General features: G+C 44.6%; 1 protein-coding gene across 6 annotated transcripts in view; it reads left to right on the forward strand.

Moving 5' to 3' along the window:
* The first annotated feature begins 1449 nt into the window (after positions 1-1449).
* STRBP (spermatid perinuclear RNA binding protein) overlaps positions 1450-20933 on the forward strand; it is a 518214-nt gene continuing 498730 nt past the window's right edge. For 4 of the 6 annotated variants that reach the window (XM_086921076.1, XM_086921080.1, XM_086921078.1 and 1 more), the window contains exon 1: positions 1515-1691. The gene's annotated coding sequence lies outside the window, so the exon portion shown is untranslated. Of the gene's footprint in view, positions 1692-20933 lie in introns of all 6 variants that reach the window. The other 2 variants (XM_086921075.1, XM_086921077.1) reach the window with 2 other exon arrangements.

Here is a 20933-nt window from a genome sequence, read left to right on the forward strand (position 1 = left end):
CTATTCTTGGTATTGTGTAGTCTCTTGAGCATCCAGTATTAACCACAGTGTCGCAATAAAGTGACCAAGGGGATCTACATGGCCCTTCCTTAGCCACACAAGCAGTGAAGGTGAGACACTGCCTTTGGGGAAGACTTCCTTTGAACCTGCATCAAGCATGCAAAGAACAGATACAAGCGAAAGAGTCCTGAGCTAGGTACTACCTCTGCAGAATCACTTCAACTATACTGACACTGATGCAATCATCAGAAGCGTGCTTGAAATGGATATTTAGGCTGAGAACTGGTAGTTGGATGGGAACACAGGGATACGCGCAGTATACCAGGCTATCACTACCATCGCACATTTTCCAGAGCAGAGCCGTAAAACAAACTCCGCGACTCGCGTGTCAGATAAAACAACCCGAACATTGTTTTAGTGATCCAGTGTTTCTGTCCGATAACACATATCTCTCCCGGCTTCTTTACTCGCGCCACTCTGTATGAAATGATATGGTTGCTAAAGTGCTTATTATGGACCCGACCGGGTACCTAAATCTACTCGCCGGTATCCCAAAACTGTACATTTTTGGCATAGCAATGCACGTTCGCATGCCCATGGTCGCTGGGACTTCCCAAAGAGGGAGCAGCTTGAAAGCACGAAGAAATGCATACACATTACGTTCAACAAAAGGAGCGACTCTCAAAAATACCACTTCTGCAACAAGCAACTCCAACGAGTTAGTCCACATGCACCAGATAAACATACTCTAGTGTCACTCCCAATAGTGACCGCGGTCTGATCTTGGAAGGAAGAAAGGCTGTGTCGGCCCTGCCAGGAGACGAGCATCCCACCTGAATGAATCTAGTCCATAGCGTGAAGTACTAGTCTCCTAATTCGGCAACGCCAATCCACTCCATGCTCCGTCACCGAGCGCGGCGTCTCGTTTCTGTCAGAAGGCACGGATCCGCAGACTCAGTCCTTCGCTCTCGCTCCACCGTCGAGGTGCCAGCGGTGTCTCGCTGTCCTGAAAGCGCCTCACGTTACTTTTTCTGAGGACAACCAGCCACTCTCCGGCAACTCGCCCCCTCTGAGCCTCGCTAACCAGACGCCTCATCTTCGGTCAGCCTAGGAGAGACTCGGACCGACGCACGTGCGATATCTTCGGACTACGCAACACGCTGGAACCAGTGCCTCACCTAGGACATGCCGAGACACACAATACATAGAAAAACGCATGTGCCCCGGTGAGCAGCTCCAAAGCCCGCACCGAGCCGCTGTACGGGCACCCAGCGAACCAACCGACTCGGCCAAACAACAAAACGCACATCGAGGGCACCGCGATTGTTCTGCGCACCTCGCACGCGCGCGCCCACCACTAGGGGCGGGGCCAGGGGCCGCGCGGGCACGCCAGGCTCCGCCCTCCTCCCCGGAGCGGCGGCGGCACCAGCTCTGCCTCCTCTCTCAGGTGCGGCGGCGGTGGGAAAGGGGAGGAGGCAGCGCGGGAGGGGAGGTGGGCTCGCGCAGCGTCTCCCAGCAGCGCCAGGGACTCCGTGCTCGCTGCCATCGGCCTATCGGCGCCTCGGGTGCCCGCACACGTGACTGCCCCGGTCCCACCAGTTCTGTGAGGGGAAGAGAGAGAGAGCGAGCCAGATAGAGGCACTGAGAGGATAAGGGGGACCGTGGAGGGACTCGGCACCGGCTGCGACAGGGTAGGACGCCACCTTCGCTTGGGCTGTTTTTTCTGCCGTCTCTCTTTCATTTCAATGCGGGCGCGCGCTTGCGGGAGACTGCGCGTGGGGGGACAGGCGAAGGGGCTGCGCGAGCCGCTGACTGTTGCCCAAAGCAAACCGGCAGGGGTAGCGCTGGGGACGCGAATTTCAGCGTGACAGTCTCTGGAGAGGGGACAGGGCTGTGGCGACCCGGGCACCCTGGTGTCTCACCCTTCCGCTGTCGCAAAACCCACTGTCCCCTTCCTCTGACAGTGTCACTTGGGGGTGAATGCAGCAGCCTGTGCCTGTTGGTGATATGGACGCAGGTCTCACCTGACTGGAATAAACATTGCACTTCTGCTTCAATTGTATGCCCTTGTTTGGATTGAGCGAGACCTGAATGCGTGCAGTATGCTTTGGAGTATGGTTTATCCCATTTTCTAAATGATAGGCGCACACAGGACCGGATTACCGCCCGTATGCGGAAATAAAGTGCGGCATTTTTATTTGTCAGGTGAGACCAGCGTCCCTTTAGTTGACTTCAGAGCCGACCTCCGTGCTGTCTGGAAAGTTCCACCCTCACCCTTGGACCTGCGAGGAAAGTTGCTGTCATGCCCTTCAGTATCCCGAGTGCAGCGCTCAGTGTGGATACCCCTGCTTGCTTGTTGTGCTGGGTCTCGGTCCGGTGTCATGCCCGTCCGTACCGGTCTCCCAGGAGTCTGGGCCCCGGGTGCTGAGGCAGGTTGCTGGCAGGGGATGAATAGGGGATGTGTTCTCTCTTCTCGCCCCTCCTGCTCGCACGCTTGCGCACTCCGCCTTTGCATCCGCTGCCAGATGGTGTCCCCTGGGACTCGGGCGTTTTTTGTTGGTACTGGAGCTTTTTCAGTACGAGGACTTATCCCCTTGCAGTCCTCCGCTTTTCCCAACCCCTCACTCACCCTAGGTTTGTCTCACCTTTCCCCAGCCCCTCACCCACCCAAGGTCGGTCTCCCCTTTCCCGCTGCTGCTCATCGTTCCTCATATATTCTATCTTTCTCCTTCCCAGGACCATCTTAATTATCTCCCTTCACCTCCAGTCACACAGGTACCGCCCCCACCACCGAAGTGCTCCCATCTCTCTAGCAACCAGCGCTCACATACATCCCAGCGCGCGTCTGTGATTGAAAAGTGTATTTGTAAAGCACGCTTTACCATAACCAGTCTCTGGGCGCTGATGCTGCGCCCTTCGGTCAACCTCTCAGCAACCACGCTTTAGCGGTTTCATTAAATGGTCCATTGAGGAAGTGAACTGTTCTCCAAGGAGACGAAGTTATAGATACTGACGCCTTGTATAAAGGACCTTCCCTCATTCGACTCCAGCTTAAAACAGAGAATGGCTTGGTGATGTCGCTTGAAAAAACAACATCGCAATGATTTGATAGGAAGTCTGGATTTACTTTAACGTGTAGGTTGATTTGGGATTGCATGTGAATGCATTTGTATGCCGCGCATCTGTGTTCCGAAATCACTATCCGCTGTAGACAGTTAATGAACAAACTCCCTAGACGCATTTTAGCTGACGCTCAGCACAACCTTTATAATAGAACAGGATACCCGTTTGCACAGTGAAAAAACATGCTTTGTTTTCAAATTACTCTTCACAAACTTCCTAATTTCGGGCAATTTGAAAGCGATGACTGATTGCTTTGAGAGGTGAATGTCTGCAGCCACAACTAATGTTGTCCTTTGTTAGGTGTGGGAAGGGGACTTGTTTTTTTGTAAGAGCGAAATGCAGAAAGAAACAGTTTGGGAACTCATTTATGATACTTAATTTGTCACTGGGATTGCATCTACTTTTCAGCTCAGCCCTAACCCCCCAATTACCTTTCACCTCTCCTCACTAGCAGGTTTCTCTAATTAAAGCAGGCCTTCCCATTGATCTTTCCCACAGTTCTTGCAACGTCAGCTTGCGATTCTTCTTTGTAACCTGTCTACCATTCACACACTTTTGTTTACTTCCTTCCGTATTTATCTAGAAATCTCTCAAGTATTCTCACAACTTTGATATATTTCAAATCGTCACACAGTTCTCACCTCTCTTCCAGACTCTCTCTCTCCCCCTCTCCTCGCATGTGCTTTGTTTGGAAGACCTGTCCCATTTAACCCTAATGTTACAGGTCAGTGAATAACTTTTCAACTCCAGAGTACATTTGCAACATCGCATGTGCTTTGTGACAATTGCTTTTTCTTCGCCCAGGTCAATTATTAAAACTCGTATGGATATCTATCTCTCTCTAATCTCAAAATGCACTGAAAAAAAACAAAGGTTAAAGTGACGTTATAGTTTGGTGAATGTCAGTGATAACATTTTGAAGTATAAAAACTTACAGAAATGTACAAGTTGTAGTTATCACCATGAACTATAACTTGCACCCCCATGCACTACTTATGACATCACTCATGACATGTTCTGTGACATCACTGACATCTCAAATGATATCATTGATGACATCTCAAATGACATAACAAGTGTTTTTTAGTTTTCATAATATAACAAGTGTTTTTTAGTTTTCATAGAGGCGCGTGCATACCATATTACTTTTCTCCCTAATTTTGTATAGCATGTGTCTGTCTAATAGGTGTTAATGTTTACAAAACGCATGTGTAGTAAAGCATCATAGGTGTGTAGAGGTACTGAACACGTTATAAATCTTTGAAGAGTGGTGGTAAATTTCTTGGGGGAAATTTAATTCCATGAAACATACTCAATTAAAACATCTAATTTTGCAATATAATCAATCACTTTAGGTAACACCTATAAAATCTGAAGCCGAACAAGAAAAAGCCAAACAAGAAAATGTGAAAATGAGCAATTAGTAGCATTTTATCACCAAGTAGCACCCTGCCTTTTTACCTTAGCCCTATTGAGAAAAGGTACTTAAATTAAGCAGACTTGAAGTAGATGCATCGCCCTTCAACACCCTTTAAGCCTCAATATGCCTCCTGACTCCTAAGCAGCTACACATTGGATGCATCCATTTGCTTCGGGGTTTGTTATATGTGGGGCAAAAAACAAGACCTGGCTTATGCTTTCTTTAGCTGGCTGGCAGCACTTTGTACAGACATCAATAGATTTAGGGCTCCTGCCATCGTTCTGCCTAGATGAGAAGGATCCTGTTTCCAGTGTGTCATATCTGAACTTGAAATACAACGTTTTTGCCAATTGCTGTTGGGGGAAATCTACAAATGCTTCATATAAGTTACTATCTTCGAGCAAAAATTGATTAGTCAGTCTCCAGTGGGTAGACGTTTAATGGAGACTGGCTTGGGTATGCTCCCAATAGCAATATTTTAACTGGTTCTTTGAGGCTACAATCAACAATCTTGGATACCACCAAAAGGATCTAAGGGCCAGCTTTTTCTGACCCTGATTGGATGTATCTAAACCACGGGAAAGTGAGGCCTTAATCTAGAGACATCAGTTTCTCTACTACGTTCTGATATGGCTTGAGCTCCTTCCTATTCCAATTCCTCACCCAATATACAAGTAACCTTAGCCAGGCAATTTTTCCCACCCTTTTCAGCGCCACATCAAGAAACATGGGGGTTTAGGGAGTGCTCTTAGGAAGGTGGATACGTGAACAAATGTACTTGTTTTCGCAAAAAGTCAGTGGCTCTGTGTTCAAATTGCCCCAAATTTCAGCACCATGTAAAGTAGCTCATTAAGCCTTTAATTTGTATAGCTGTGTGACCGGCAGTAGGGCTCTAGTGATTGTTCCCTGGTATTTTTTGTAAATAATTGAAGCTTGGTGCTGAAGCACCACCTTTATCTTATGGGTATGGGGATCACAAAACCCTGCTATCTAGCATAATACCCAAATTTGATAGGGCGGTCCACAAAGTAGGCTTCTATTAATGGAACCATGCCACCTGTGTTTCAATAGTCAAGCTAACTCTAGCCACCAGGGGAGGGCATGGAGACACATGATTTTGTCTTTCAAGTACCAAATGTTATACATTTTTAATGCAAGACAATTGTATGTTTTAATGTGTACTTTTATGTTGCCGAATAAAGAAATTTTGATTGATTGAAACGCAACTTTCAAATCTAATAATTCCCTCCACGTTCTCATTGCTCAAGCCTAGGGAATTTCTTAAGGCTTTGCGGATCTAACTACCATGATTTTTGTTTTTGAGATATTAATCTCCAGGCCCCTAGCTCCACAAAAAGTATTGAAATTATCCAGTAATTGCTGCAGTCCCATAGAGGTCTGGGAGACTAGGACGTTGTCGCCTGCAAATATGAGAGCATGGACACTTGCCCCGCCAAATTAAGGAGCATCTGTTTTTCCGTAGGAAAGACATCATTAACAAATGAGGATAAGAAAGTAGGGGCCAGCACGCACCCTTGTCTCACCCCTCTACATATTGGGATTGTCTGTTAGTTGTTCCTGGGGTTCAGACCACATTTCGGTGCAGTTATGTTGGTGAAGTCTTATTAACTGTCCTTGGAGGGTTTCGGAAACCCCTAAGGTCTTTAATGACACCCACAACAACCCACTAGAGACCAAGTCAAAGGCTGCTTTGAGGTCTACAAAAGCTATTTAAAGAAGACCTTCTTTGAGCCTTGTGTACTTTCAGATTGTAAGTAGCAGCCTCAGGTCTTGGGCTGTTGTACTGACTTTAGGTCTGATCCCTGCTTGATAATGGGTCAAGATTTCTGCACTCTGAATCTAATCGTTCAATTTGCTTAGCAGCCGTCTCCTGTAGACCTTTTGGAGGATATCCAAGAGACTTATTGGCCTATATTTACCAGGACTTCTCAGATTCCCCCCTTATATAAATGGGGATACATTCTGCCCCTTTTCACGTATCTGGGAACGGAGCCCCTGGCATTGCTCCAACAGTTGACATATGTTACCCAGACTGACATCATGGCAAAGTAATTCTCCAGGAATTTTTTTGGGGACTGGAGCCTTTTTCAATTTAATTGCAGCAATAGCTTCCCTAATTTTCTCAAGAGTAAAGTGTAGGCCTGGGGAAATAGTCTAGGCGGTAGCAGGCGGGTGCACTGAGGTCTTGCTCATAAAGTTTAGTAAAGTGGTTTACTCTGGCCCCTGGGTTTAGATAAGTCAATCTGTAAATTTGAGCACCTGCTCCTATGAGCAATTATTTCCCAAAATGATCTGTTGTTCCCGGACCTGGCAGCCACAACTTGGTCGCCCTAGCTAGCTTCCTCCCACTTGCGCCATCCAGTTCATAATTGTTTCTTCTACGTGTCCCTTGCAATAAGAACCTCAAAAAGGATTTTATTTTTTAATCCATTTAACATTGTATGGAAGAGTAACTCCATGTGCCAGTGACTTGTGTTGATTATGTTCTACACACTTTTTTTTGGGAACTTTAGAAAATGTTTACAGCAGGGCAAAGATTTTACATACTAGGTATTGTAAGCAGCCTTAGGTTATGAGACATAATAGTCTCAGCATGACCATTTCTACTCAACATAGAAGATTGTTTGCACCCATAAATAATTTATGTACATGTCCTTGGTTTGCTTCAGAAAATGGGTAAGAAGTCTGCTGGTAGTATGATCTTCAGCACCTTCAAACCGTGGTTATTTTAAGTGAATAGTCGCTGTTTGGATAAGTTTTGCATAGAGTGTACTCTGTGCTTAGAAGATACGTTTTAATATTCTGTGGTGTATTTCTCATGTGAGTTTCACTGTCTGAAAACAGTGTGGTACAGAGTAAACTCTCCCATAGAGTAAACAGTCTTAATAGTACCCATTTTTCTACTCGTATTCAATTCATTTCTCAATGTAGGTTCAGTAACTGTAATCGGTTTGATACCGGTAAAGACAGTCTGCAGTAGGGCATTACTTTTGTATCCGGGTTCAAGTATCTGGAGGAACTTGATGTTCCCAGAACAGTTGTATACATATTTCAGTGGTGTGGAATTTAATAAACTATCCATTTGTCCTTGGGACAGGTTGCTTTATAAATCTACTTGTCCTGTAAAAAAGTCCACTTGTCCCTTTGATGTCATGTACTGCAGTGACAAATTGACAGCAATTTCATTATATAAAACTCTGATATTAGCCTCTTTGATCATGCCAGGGCTCATGCTATAATAGGGTTTGAATTCTAGCAATTTCAATTTTTTTCCACCTTTCCACAGATCTACATACTGGGGCTGGAGGTTGCGTTCAGCAATAGTTCCAGGGTTGGAATGCCCCATTGGGTCTGTGCAAACCTACTAAATTGCATATTTTAGGGGTTTTGACCAGCTTTTATCAATTTTTGTTTCCATACTGAGAAAAGTTGGAAATGTACTCCTGACAATGGCATAAGTAAGACTCCTTCTAGGGTTAGGAAAAAGTGGTTGAGGTAAAGTGAACTTGTAAATGCGCAATAGATTTTCACATGAGGAGATCTACACCCACCTATTTGCTCACGCTAAAAAGGCAGTTCACAAATATTTTCTTGAAGTACAACTTCCTGGCCTAATTCTGTAAATTCTCTTGAATTCATGAAAGCTGTAAATATGTACTGTTGCACGGACATATACCATGGGTGCAATTATGTGACTTTCTTTAAGAATTGCCCCCCCCCGCTGCCCCCCCACCCCCACAATTAGGTCTGGAGTTAACTAAATCCTTTTTTGTTTTTATCGGTCTATCTAGGCACACAAAATAGTTCTGTTCAGTGCCAGGGAGGACTGTGCTTTTTGAGACAAAGCAATATTATAATTTTTTTGCCAATGTTTGTTATAATGGTGAAGGACTGGCAGATCCCGTAATGTTTTACAAAAATCATATCAAACAAGACAAGCATTGACAAAACCAAAAGGCTGACCACCAATATAAGACCTATCGGTTTTGCCAAAATGCTTGTTTATTTTCATGTTTTTCCTTAGCTTGTTGAAAGTGGTTGCACTGATTTGCCATTATGAATATTTTTAGGGGAAATACCAGCATGCATCAACTCTTTGCTAAACAATCTTTCAAAGAAATGTTCACTACAATATCACAGTAAGTGAGCAAAACCTTTTTTTCCCCCAAGTTGCATTACATTTTTTTTTTTTTTAAAGCAAAGGATCATCAATCTTGCTTTCAAACTTCTGTAGATATGTGCATCTAATTAGAGAGCATTCTAGGAGCACTGTATGTAGCCGCATATTGTTATACTTTGAAAACGTGGAAAAGATCTGCGCCCACAGAGAGAAGTATAGGCAGGGCTAGACACCAGCCTGGGTGGGCATTCTGATGTAACTGAACTGTAGGGCTGGGAAGTCATGATGGGAGAATGGAGGACTCGCAGGGGAAAGCCCCTCATTTTCCAACTCTGTATACCATGGATTGTTTTCACCTCTATCTTTGTTAATCGCATTGATGTGTCCAGTGACTGTTTTAATAAAAAAAGTTAAAAAAAAGAAAAAAAAACTTTGCAAACCTGTTAACACTGGCACCGCTGTGAATAGTGCAGTCCGAGCTTTCATTTCAATAGCGCGCTCGCCCTAATAAGAAAGGCTTTGTATTAAATGATCCATAAATACAATTTCGAACAGCATTAACATATGGTCACCTAAATATTACATTCAGACAATCCCCTTCTCAGATCCATAATGTGATACTGTAAACTGTCATCCAGAGGGTTTATGCTGCAGGGGTTGGGCCAATTTGTCCCAAGGACAAAATAAACATGAAAACCTGTTGTCATTGATTCCAAACAATATGTCCTGGGAGTCGGGCTATAGGTGTTCCACAACCCTTAGATTGAATACCGTGTGCAGGATAGATAACCAGTTCATTTGGTGGTCATAGTCAACATAAACTTGGCTACTCATGAAGTGTATGGTATAGGGTCAGTGTTGGAGAGAAAACAAGCCTGCTTTTCCTATGGGGGGGCTGTATGTATGATAGCAGTAAAGACGTTACATATTATTCGGAGCTATTTTGCACTTACTTTCATAGCGCCAATAGTATAACTGTTTAAAGAATGATATGTTCAAAATAAGCTTGGATGATGCCATCAAATGATGTCATTAGTGATGTCATAAATGTCATCAGTTATGTCACAAGTAGTGCATGGCAGGGTGCAAGTTGTAGTTAGTGCTGCTAACAGAAATTGACCAGTTGGTGTTTTTCAAAGATTAAAACATTTGTCCTCACTCATTCACCTAACTATAAAGTTAAATTAACCTTTTGCTTTTTTCAGTGGATTTCTAAGATTAGAACAAAATAAACATCTTTTTCTCACACACGTAGCTATAACGTTGCTTTAACCTCTGTTTTGTTCTGTGATTTTCTAGGTTTTTTTTAAACGTAAAGTAATACTTAATTAACTCACATAAATGCAACCAACCACCGCCCATGGCCATGCACAGTGGGGGGTTGGCTGCAGGCTGATTGATTTAATGTCCCATCACTTATCTCTGTGACTTGTGTGATCCTCGCCAGGTGGCAGCGCAGCGCTGTTCGCCCGGGGCCAGTGCCTATGTAATCCTCTGGTGGTGTCATGGCATCTCATGCGCTCTTATTATTGTTATTATGTCAGGCGCAGGGGTGCCAGTCATATTCCTAGTCACTCGTGGTGAGCGAAGCGGGGGACGTCCATATACGAGCCTCCCTCGCCGCGCTAGGCCTCAGGACTGCGCATTCCCTGCAGCGTGGACCTGCCAATATGTCTCCTGCGGCGGCACAATTCTAAGTGATGCCTCTGCTGTGTGTGTCCAATGCGGGCCTCCACTGCCCGTGGTTAATCAACAGTACGCGTGGTCAGTGGTCTCGCTCGGGTGTCCCGGCCCGCTCGATCTCGCATTGCGCAGCTCTGCCACCAGCCCCCCCCCCTTTTTTTTTTTTTTGGACCCTTAAATTCTCAAACTACTGAACTGATTAACACCAAATTTCAAAATGCACATCCGTGGGTCATGATCTAAATTCGATGTGATTCCAGTCAGCAGTTTTGGCTGTAACCTTCTCTTAAGAAGTCTATGGAAAATCCATGGGGATTTTTGGTTTTGGAACACCCACCCCCTCCCCAGGGGTGTGGAATTCAATAAAATATCTACTTGTCCATGGGGCAGTTTGCTTCATAAGTCTATTTGTCTTGTAACAAAATCCACTTGTCCGTTTGGTGTCATGTAGTGCAGCGACAAAATATGTCAGTAATTTCATTGTATAAGAGTTTTGATATAGCCTCTCTGATTATGCCAGGGCTCATACCATAGAAGTGTTTGAATACTTGTAAACCCCTTATGTTGCTGGGACTGAAGGTAGTGTGGTAAGCAATAGTTCCAGGGTTAGAATGCCCTTTTGAGTCTGTGCAAACCTACTAACTTGGTATTAACTATGTTTTAAGAGTTTTCAACAACTCTTCTCAAATTTTTTCACATACTGAGAAATGTTGGAAATGTAGTCCTGACAATGGCAGATGTAAACCTTCTTCCAGAATGGAGAAAAAAGTGGTTGGAGGGAAAGTGAACTTGCGAACACTCGGATCTACACATGCATATTTGCTAATGCTAAAATGTAGTTCACAAATATTTTCTAGGAGTACTATTACTTGTCCTACTTCTGTAAATTCTTGGAAATTTACGAAAGCCGTATAGTTGCACTTAATGCAAGGACATATACTACGGGTGCACTTTTGAGACTTTCTTTAATATTTGGCCCCCTAATTTGGTCCGGCGTTGACCATGACGTTTTGCGTTTATTAAACTTGTCTCCTTGTCTCTCTCCCTCTGCTTCACTGTGAGTGACAGCATTATGATCTTTCACAAGGAGCATATCAGCACACAAAGTTGTTTTGTTCAGTGCCAGTAACTACTGTCGTAGTGTGTGCTTTTTGAGACCAAAAACTATTTTTGTTTTTGCCAATGTTTGTTATAATAATGAGGGCCTGGCAGCTCTAACACCAATAAAGTTTTACGAAAACCATAGCAAAACAATTCACACATTGACAAAACTAAAAAGCTGCCCACAATTTCAGACTCACTGGCTTTGCCAAGGCGTGTTTATTTTTTTGTTTCACATTTTATTGAAACTGGTTACGCTTATTTTCTATTATGAATATTTTTTGGAAATACTAGCATGCATCAACACGTTACTAAATGATGCTGCAAAGAATTGGTACCTGAAATTTGAAAGTAGTTTAGCGATTTCTCTTTTTCTTTCTTCCTGCTTTGATTTTTTTATGAACATTTTAATTTTAAAGCAACGCATTGCTTTCAAGCTTCTGCAAATATTTGCATCAAATCAGAGTGCATTCTGGGAGCATTATACATAGCCTCATATGGCTAAACTTTGAAAAACGTGTGTACACTTACCTATACTGGAACCACTGCCAGTAGTGCAGTCAGAGCTTACAACATTACTTAGAGCGCTCACGCTAATAACGGGTTTTAAATTAATGAACCACGAATATGAGTTTGAACAGCCTTACCATATGGGCAAAATACATTACCTGCAGACATTGTCCTTCCCTGATGCATACTGTGGTACTGGAAACTGGCATCCAAAGGGTTTGTGCTGCAGGGCGTTGGGCCTACTGGTCCCAAGAACAAAATGCACATGAAAACTTGTTGCCCTTGATCCCAAACAATATATTCTGGGCGTCGGGCTATAGAAGTTCCACATCCCTGTCCCCCTCTTTTTTGCCAAAAGATCGCTTTTCCCATTTTAATTCCCATAGGATAGTTTGCTGTTTACGAAGAATACTTCTGAGCTCTGTAGCAACAATATCAAGTTCAAATTATTCAAGGAATGTCCTTTTTAGTTTTCTTTATTTCGTCTTCTTGTACATCCATTAATCTGGTCTGTTCTATATCCAGATGTTTTGTTATATAGGCGTATCAACCAATGACTGCCTCATGGCTACAATAACAAAATAAAAGTGTGTACTTATCAAGTTCAAATTATTCAAGGAATGTCCTTTTTAGTTTTCTTTATTTCGTCTTCTTGTACATCCATTAATCTGGTCTGTTCTATATCCAGATGTTTTGTTATATAGGTGTATCAACCAATGACTGCCTCATGGCTACAATAACAAAATAAAAGTGTGTACTTATGTACCAAGAGCACACTAACAATGTTTCTACCATAACTGCACCAATCGTGTCGCATATTTGGCTTCCTAAGTTTTAGAGCCATAAATTAATCCAAATAAGACATGGAGGTGTTCATCAACACATAATGGGGAAGAGCAAGAAAATGAAAATAAAGTGATGTTTAGAGATTTCATATTCAGGCATCATTGTAGTAAGCCTGTGCAGGAGAGGATAGAATATATCTACCTTATTTTCCCAAAGTGATCGTGTAAAACAAGCCAGATAATGTGCAAATCATGAGACGTTTATCAGAGTAAAATAGTAACCCCATAATTACCACTATTCTTATTAACTCTTACCTAACTTAAATTCTAATCTGGTATATTAAATAGAGAAGTGTGGCTCACTGGTTAGAGGCGGCAGACCCTGAAGCAGAGATCAGGCCCGGGACCAGGGTTCAATTCCCGACGCTGCAGGGTCTAGGATCAATGTCCGCGTACTCTATAATTCCCGCTTCGGCGCCTTCTCTAATCATGGGCCCCACGCTGCAACTCTGGGCAATAGCTTGCTTAATCTCCACGACGGCCCCACCAGCGCTGGGATGCCTGGCTCCGCCCCTCACAGGGAGAGCCAAGAAGGGTTCCACAGCCTAAGGGCAGAGATACCCCCATGGGTGATTCAGCGCTATATAAATTAATAACTATAATTCAATAACTAGAGAAGCAGTCCACAGTCAAGATGGAATCCACCATCTATATCCTAGAATGGTACACCTTAATATTCAGAAGTTTTATACTGGCGACTCTTATTTACAGGTCTGCAAAGTTTGGGTTGGATAAATCAGTTCAACATACACATAATTATTAGCCCTAGGGGGTGAAGGCCAATTTATTGTGGTGTAGGACCCCAATGTGGATAAGTTCGAGACTGGTACCGGATCAGGTATTTAGAGAACAAGTTGGGGTTCTTAGAAGGCTATAAACGCAAAATAAAGTTAAAAACAGAGAGCTGAGTCATTGAGGCATAAGGTCAGGAGATTACCACTGACAGTAAGGGAAGAATTGAGAAAAATGGTAGCTGAAATGGTGTCAGTGGGTATAATTAAATTGGTAGTGGTGATCGAATGGGAGTCTGCAGTGGTTAAAGCAAACGCAAAGAGGTGATGGATGGAGTGCTGAAACTTTTCAAACACACACCCCCAGTCACAGATCTGGGTTGAATCCATCATCATTCTTTAGCTCAGTTTGCCACCCCAGTTCAGACACAGCTATATGCAAATCATTCTGGACCCTGTGCCTCATGGGAACAGTCAAGCCAGTCAAGGGTGAGTGTTTGTAAAGTTTTAGCACTCCGTCCATCATCCCCTTGTGTTTGCTTTCTTCGCCCTAAGTTTGCAGGGTATGCCCAGACGTGGGTCTTTGTTGTCCGTGTTCGCGGAGTGAGATATTTTGGGTAATTTGATTTCTCTAGTGCGTTAAGCTCTAGGTTTATTTTTTTATTTCTCTGTGCTTTGATACCTATAATTACACCTCTAACAGTTGCTTTGAGTGCATCCTATAGAGTGGGGGTGTTTACATCAGGGAGGTCATTTAGTGTGATGTATTCCTTAATTGCACTTTCAATCTTCAGTTTGTTTGCTGGATCAGAGAGTATGTTATCGTTAAAACGCCAATGTTTCGGGGGTAGCATGTTGTGGGTACCTGTGAGTGTTGTGCTGATGCAGGAATGGTCTTAAACTAGTTTGAGAGCTATATCTGTTTCCTGTATCAGATGTGTGAACGAACTGGAAAGTAGGATGTAGTCAATCCTAGAGTAAGTGTTTGTGGCGCTGAATAAAATATGTAGTCCCTCATATCTGGATGCTTGGACGGCAGCGGTAATGGCTGCCTGAATCAGTCACCCGGTACACAGGAGAGATTCTAACGCTGCAATCGGGAGATAACCTGCGAGATAGTGAACACACAGTCCAGTTTTCCACCCCGCCAGGACCTGTGGAACAGGTCGGGACCGAGGGAGCCTGGTTTAACGGCCCCTAACATGCCAAACTCAACAACGCGTGGGCCGATGCGTGGTCACCGGCTGGAAGAGCCAAAATGCAGGTGGCGCTGAGGCGATCCTAAACCTCGAGTAAGTGGCTGACTCGCCGTGTCTTCTGCGCGCATATCCTTCTCAACACCCTGTGCAGTCTACACCCCTAAGAAGAAGTGAGTGATAATCTCCAGGGCACCGACTGATAGCAGACGAGACCCCACACCGAGATGCCTGACTCAACAATGGCGGCATTGGCGGCAATCGCGGTTCTGGCCAGAGCTCGGGGCGAGCGCTGACTTCCACATCAGACTATGTTCATACCTATCAGCATCTCTCAGCAACGCCACGCTCTCGCAACGGCAGTTAGAAGGCGAGCTATTCACTTTGTGGTGCCTGACTTGGTAATGGCAGCAATGACGGCATTTGTAACCCGGACTAGAACCCACTGCCCAGCGGTTATGCATATCTTCAGTGCCCGGCGAGCCGCTCACTCTGGGAAATCCAGGTCTTCCTCTGCTTCGAAGATCAAGAGGGAGTGAGCGCCCCGACCTCTTCCTGCAACCGAGGGAAAGCGGATCCTTTTTCACCCGGCCGCTTAACCTCCAGCAACACAGGGAAAACGCATGATGCGCCTGGTGCCTGACTGTATGCTGAAAGCGGGTTTTTGCCAGGATCCCCACGAGATGATGCCCGGCTTCCTTCTTGACGCATACACATGCTAGCATATTTAACCACTCATAGACGGTTTCCTGTGGCGGTGACTCCTTGTGCACACAGGGACCGTGACTCTTACTTCCACCGGGCCGCTATCATGGCCTCCGTCTCCGCTCTGCCTTCTATCTCCTAATCCGCCCACAGCATTGTCTGATGCCAGTGTACCATCTATACGCCGAGGGAAGAGCACTCCTGCTGCCGCTACTAGTTGTGCACGGTGGGGGTACTAAGGATCTCTAGTAGCTAGCCTTTCATTGTTGGCAATTAGAGCCACACTCATTGCCACACCAGAACCTCAACGGAGCTCCGCGAACAATACTGGGGATGCACTGGGTTGTCTGGTGCTAACCGGAATCACCGTAGAACCACAACACCTCTCAGTGCCGGGTCACTACACCTACTCACAGCCATTGCTCACCGCCCTAGAGCTGCGCTGTCCGTCTGACCCACGTAGCCTACACGCGCATTGGTGTGTGCGACATCCCTGCACTATCTGCACTGATAGAGTCTGTGCTTTAGACACCAATAAGAGAGAGACTGCCAATCAAGACCCACTAGGGAAGGGCTTGAGCCAACAGTTTACCACCTCTACCACTTCAACCCTGTCAGACATTGGCGGATAAGGAAAGCAGAACCAGCTATAAGAAAGTACGACCGGAACCGGCAACATCAGACTCTCCTATAAAGGCCAAACCAGATCTGAACAGCACAATGGACATGATATTAAAAAAATTAGCGGAGGCCCACGATCTGGCTAAATCGACGAAAAATAACACACTCTATGCAGTTGGAACTTACAGCAATCCGCGCAGATATGAGCACTATGAACAAGAGCATCTGTGAAGCAGAACAAAGATTAAGCGAGGTTGAAGCTATGACCTCCCAAGCCTCCAAAGAAATTAAGCACCTCCAGATCGTCACAAGTGAGCTATAGACAAAACGTGGAATTGGAGGATCGAAACAGAAGAGGGAACATATGCATCTTTGGCATTGCGGAAGAATCAGAGACAGGTGCCGGCTCATGTGTGGCCTTCCTTGAGTCCTGGATACAGATCATCACTGGGATAAAATTCCATCATGGCCTGGAATTGGACAGAGTGCACAGGATGCCAACGTTCAACTCTCCAGGTAGGAAAGGATCTTGCCACTCTGTTATTAGCACGCAGAAGCCATTTTACAATTTGCCAGGAAAAATCATCACGACACCTGGGAAGATCAAGGCATAATCTTCACGCAGGACTACTCCAAGGAGATTGTTGACACAAGAAAAGGCTTCCTACAACTGAGGGACAAACTGAGGGCAAAGAACGTTCAATTCTCTTTTGCAGGCCCATCGAAGTTTAAGATTGTGGAGAATGGCAAAACACACGTCTTTACAAATCCCCAAGACCTCGCACACCACCTGGAGGACACTCTTTCCCAAGAGATGGATCTATCTGGAGGATCCTCCAACAAGCGGAAAACCTTTTATCCTTTGAACTGATATCCCTTGATCTGTTTGCTCCACTGGTGTTTGTCTTCTTATAGGAATGCTGTACTTAGTTCTGTCGAGAGCCATTTATCTCTCGCACCAACACATTGGCACATGCATTAATAGGTATCCACAGAAGCCCCACAATGATGCTGCCTCACAGTCATGCATACTCCACATTGCTCTTTTCCCTTTGTAGAGTGGTCTTGTTCTCACTATATGAGGGCTAATCACAGCTTGGGTTATTGACCGACAACCCTCAAGACCTTGCTGGTCACTCTACTTGAAACACCTTAATGCGCTCTAGTGGCTCTGCGAATCTGCCTGCTCTGTAGCTCATACACGCTCACAATCGGTCTTCACCAACCACATATGGTGTCAGCAGATGGATCTTCTATCTAGTTTTAATCACGTGCTACAAATTGTTCTTCCATCCTGCAGTGGTACTCACAACTCCTTATTATGAACCTCTTTGCTCGGTAGTTCATACAGTTCATAAGTGTTTATTTACGTTCATATACACTCTGTGTTAAACATACATGGTTACAACAGCTCATATACTCATTCTCTTAGTGGTGCCCATGTGCCATAATTACCCTTCAAGTCTGCAATGGGACTTGTAACTCTCTTCTTACGCACCGTCTCTTATAGTTATGTCATAGTTCTCTTGCAAATGTTTCTCCTGTTGAGACCATGCTCCATCAATTCTCTCCGGGTTGCCCTCAGACAGACCTGCCGTCACAGCTAATGTGTTTGAGTTTTTCAGGGAGCGGGGAGGGAAGGGAGGGCTTGGGGAGGGGGACTAGGGGAGGAGTTGGGGGATGCAGGGACAGTGGGTTACCGTAAATTTGGCTGTTTCCTATCTGTTTTCATTTAGTTTATGTCTACTTGTTGACTTGCGCTCTAATGTAGTATCACAGGCTCTATATTGTACATAGGCTCAGAATCAAACCCCACGAGTATGCCATCATGAGGAGTGTTGCACTAATGTTTAGACCCATGACCCGCTACACACGATTATCCTGTCATACTTACTTAGAGACAACATTTCCACGCCTACACCCACGGCAATGCTATTCACAAATATAGCGACAACAGACCCGTAGATGGCTAAGACTTAAACTCTGTCAGAAAACCTTACTATTGTTTCTCTGAACGTCAAAGGCCATAATCACCTGGCGAAGCACAGAAAAGTCTTTGAGTATTTAGCAAAATCTAAAGGGGATATCATTCTTCTCCAGGAAACAAAACTCTCAGAAGAAGATGTAGGGCTCATAAAACACAACTGGCCGACCACAAGAAAATAGGAGTGATCACATTTATTTCCCCAAAAAATCCAACATTACTACTACCTCACACAGTCACAATGTGGATGGAAGGCTTTTACTCACTCATCTACTGAGAGGTGATGACCCCATGCACGTAGTAAACATATATTGGCCTAACACCGACGATCCCGATTTCTGGGAGTCCGTCTCAGGAAGACCTCATTGTATTTGGCGGTGACTTCAGCCTCCCGATGGACCCTCCTTATAGACCGGCAGTCTAAATGTACATACCAATCCTCTCATTCACATGAAGCCCTCAAACGAATATGCTCCAAGTTTAACCTGATGGACATCACTTCTTACCCAGGGCATTTTGCAGGGGTACTTAATTTGTTGATTAGACTACAGAGTGGAAACACAGCTAGAGTGTGCTGGGGCACAGTAGCCAAAACTACACTTCATTTCCTCATTGAAATATGTGGGTGTGTCAGGGCAGCTCACTAGCTCTTGTACTATTCTCCTTATATAATAAACAGGTAGTGAAAGCTGCTGAACCATGTCGTAATGATGCACAGAGAATTGGGGTGTCCACAATTGCTACTCTACTGTTTGTAGATGGTGCTCTATTTGGGCTCCAAGACACCAAGGGGCCTATAGAACCCGCTTAATAAGTTTGGTGGGTTTTGTGAAAAAACAGGCTAGCTATTAATAAGTCAAAAATATATTGAATATTTCCTCCTCGTAAAGGGGCCAAAAACTACTTTAGAGTGGACACCTCTTGCATAAAGCAAATGAGAGAATTTGCGTACCTGGAAATTGATGTAAAACACTATGCAAATGGAAGAAGCACACACAGGAAGAGCAATCTCCTAACATAGCAATATTGCGCTTGGGAGGGGGGAGGAGGGTACTTTATTTCTCCCACATTGAGGTAATTAGCTACAAGCTCAGAATGGAGCACTGTTTGAAGGACAGATCTCGGGCTATTCTAATCTTTCAGAGCTAGCTAGTGAAAGCATTTCTTAAACATCTATTACATTCACTCTCCAGCAGCCTAGTAGTGCCATTATGTCTCAACTGTAGGATGCTGGATACTTCTTGGTTAGCAAAGCTGATATGGAGCAGTATAAGAAGGTGCTGCAGGAAGTGCATTCCCTCACTGGAAGTGGCTCATTAGCTTGACTCAAACATGTCCGAATCATTTTTTGACACCTGGGTAGTTCTGATCTATGGACTAAGTCTGATTCTATAACACAGGGAGTTGTGAGCAAGAAAAAACTTGCATACAAAAAGTGGTGCATGGAAATGCTATATTCCGACATAACCAAGGACGCGTTAACTAAGGACCTTCCTGACAGTAAGTGTTCTCCTTTTTCTGAGACTTGGAGGAGGTTGAGCCCTCATTGGCCTAAACTTTGTATGTTATGCTAAGACATGGCACCTTGCCCCTCAACCATTTCATGTGTAAATGGGGGGAAAGGTTATGGTAAAACCTACCAGGATTACATTGAAAATGCAAATCACTTTTTATATTTCTGTCCAATGTATAGCTGCCCCATGGCAAAACGCATAAGATGCTCCGTAAGTTCCTTCCTCTGCTTTCAGAGGAACATAGGAAGACGACGGTGCAGGCCTTAATAGGCTCAAGATTGGACTATTCCAACGTCCTATATCTCGGCCTGCCGGAATATCTCCTGCAACGGCTGCAGGTGGTCCAGAACTCGGCCGCAAGGGCCATCTTCGGTCTGTATAGGCGAGCCAGAGTTTCCGGTCTTTTGCAGTCGCTCCATTGGCTGCCTATCCGGAAGCAGATAGTTTTCAAGGCTTTGACCTTGGCCCATAAGGCTCTCCACGCCTCGGGAGCCAAATATCTGCAGAAGAGGCTTGCCTTTTACCATCCGGCCAGATCTCTGAGGTCTGAATAACTGTTTCTTGCTGTGGTCCCACGACTAAAAAGGGCTCGTATTGGAGGTCGCTCTTTTAAGCTGTTGGCGCCACAGCTTTGGAACACTTTGCCCCTAGCATTACGCAGTACCTCTAATCTGCTGAACTTCAGGAAGGGCCTTAAAACCTGGCTTTTCGCCCTTTAGGTTGCTCCTTTTTCTTTCTGCTTGGTCCGTTTATTTTACCGTGTTGTGTTTCTCTCTGTTACTGGTTCGTCAATAAAAGCGCCGGGACACTCCTTGGAGTAGCCGTACGCTATAAAAAAACCATATTAACCTAACATAACATAACATAAGATAAAGCACATTGTTCAAGACAAATGTAACTTATTTTTTAAATAGCTCTTTGTCTCACAATCCTGCTTTTCCTAAGCATTATACCTAAAAGGTGTTCTGAACCTGATACGCAATTTACAAACTCTGATGGATGGCAGGTTGAAGTGGAATTCTTGGAATTAAAATCGTGCCTTGGAAATCCCTGCATGTTTCAGTGGTGAGCATTCAGTTCTCTGACCATTCTGCTGGTTAGGTGTGGTGTGCATGGCCTGTATTGTATACAATTTATTTTGTCTTATAGCTAGTGCTTGCATTTGCGGAGCAGTCCGATTGCTACTGTTGGTTGACCTCTGCATCCGTTTTGCCTTTTGTACTACCAACATGGTAAAACACTGTATTGAACCGTTGATACTTTGTCAACATACTTTTTCAAAATAATTCTGTGGTTGCACCCATTTTTTGGTCTTGCCTACGCAGCGCGCATGTGCTGCATAGGAGGTCCTTTAGCCGT

The sequence above is a fragment of the Lissotriton vulgaris genome, chromosome 5 (assembly GCF_964263255.1).
Source record: "Lissotriton vulgaris chromosome 5, aLisVul1.2, whole genome shotgun sequence".
NCBI classification, from domain to species: domain Eukaryota; kingdom Metazoa; phylum Chordata; class Amphibia; order Caudata; family Salamandridae; genus Lissotriton; species Lissotriton vulgaris.